The sequence below is a fragment of the Otolemur garnettii genome, unplaced genomic scaffold, assembly GCF_000181295.1.
Source record: "Otolemur garnettii isolate 467f Iridium unplaced genomic scaffold, OtoGar3 scaffold00013, whole genome shotgun sequence".
Classification (NCBI taxonomy): domain Eukaryota; kingdom Metazoa; phylum Chordata; class Mammalia; order Primates; family Galagidae; genus Otolemur; species Otolemur garnettii.
In genome coordinates this window covers 4,852,405-4,853,995 of record NW_003852408.1, presented here as the reverse complement: position 1 = coordinate 4,853,995, position 1,591 = coordinate 4,852,405, and the positions used below count along the sequence as shown (strand labels likewise).

The 1,591-nt window shown below is 44.3% G+C and overlaps 1 non-coding gene across 1 annotated transcript; it reads left to right on the top strand.

Moving 5' to 3' along the window:
• The first annotated feature begins 533 nt into the window (after positions 1-533).
• Positions 534-640, top strand: LOC111723635. The gene has a single exon (XR_002772135.1). It is a non-coding gene; the product is annotated as a U6 spliceosomal RNA (small nuclear RNA).
• Positions 641-1,591: the final 951 nt, after the last annotated feature.

Genomic DNA, 1,591 nt, shown 5'->3' with positions numbered 1-1,591 from the left:
TCTGCCAACAGTGATAAAATGAGACTCTGTCTCAGATAAAAAGAAGCCACCAAGGTATTAATACATTATAATGTGAAGATTCATTCTAACAGGCCAAGAATTGGTCTAAGTTGCTTTGCAGAAGGGTCTACATGACGCTGATCCCTGATAGAGTAGTGTCACCATAGGTCCCAGGAGATTTGGGGTTCTTTGCCCCAGCTTGTCAGCATTATTTCTTGATTAGTGACTGATACCTGATCACTGTGAGACCTCCAGTGGGTGTCAGAAACTGACATGAGCTGGGAGAGAAGAGAGACTGATCTTCCAGAATTTGGAATATCCAGTTAAATCAACAAGATGAAAGTGAAATCCTTAATCCTTAAATCACTTACTGCACGTTGTAAGCAAGATCCTAAAACCACGGCAGGGCCAACTCCCCTGTTCCATTTTCCACCACAGAGCGATGGATCGGTTCAGGGCCAGGTGGATCCAGTGTAGAGGCAGGAGGCCTCGAGGGAGCCTAAACCTCCAGTGGGTTTAGAAACCCTGAAGGTGTGCTTGCTTTGGCAGCACATATAGTAAAATTGTAATGATCCAGAGAATATTAGCATGGCCCCTGCACAAGGATGACATGCAAATTCGTGAAGTGTTCCATATTTTTATGAAAGATTAATCACAACTACAGCTCAGGATGAAGGAGGGAAGGGGAGGGGGATGAGAAGTGAGGGGAGTGGTTTCATAGAGGGAGGGTTAATGGTGAGACCACACCTATGGAGCATACTGCAAGGGTACAAGTCAAATCTATCAAGTATAGAACACAAACGTCTTAACACTGTGTTTAGATAAATGAGGTGAAAGCTATGCTAATTAGTAGGGTTTAAGCACTCCAATTTGTACAAATAATCAACACATTGAATCCCACAAAGGCATAAATGTATTCATGATTTATGCATATATGACTTAATAAAAAAAAAAAAAGAAAGAAAGAAAGAAAGAAAGAAGAAGAAACCCTGAAGTTGTGGTGGAAGTAAGGAGGGAGGCCTGGAAATGGAAAAGTGCCAAGAAATGGGGAAAATCTTCAAGTCTTCTCCTTCCTCATTCCATAAGGAGGTCTCAGCAGAGTTACCTAAGGAAGGGCTCTGCCCAAGGGTGAGGGTGTCATACTGAGACTCTGTCTCAAAGAAAGAAAATTAAATGATAATGAGTAAGCATAGATCAAGAGACCTGGAAACAAGGTGCTGTGACTCAGAATGCAATCATGTGACAGCGTGGTCAGCCAGGGGGCCTGAGTCCCGGACAGCAGCTCTCTTCAGAGACTAACATGCTGCTGTGCACCCAGCCAGGAGGGCAGCTCTCCGGGTCAGGTTTGCCAGGGAAGGCCTTTGTCATTGCCTGTGGTCAGACATTAAAATTAACCCCAGGTTGTAAATCAGGAGCCAGACTCCTCAGTGAGCTATTGCTGAGATTGTTTACACAGTAAAAAATATGCCTACGTGCTAAGCCAAGACTCTGGGGCTCCCAAGTTCCCAGTTGTTCTGTGCACATCAGAGATCCCTGATTCAAGAGAGAAAGGAATGTCTGATATGGCTCTATGGAGGGAGCACATTGGGAA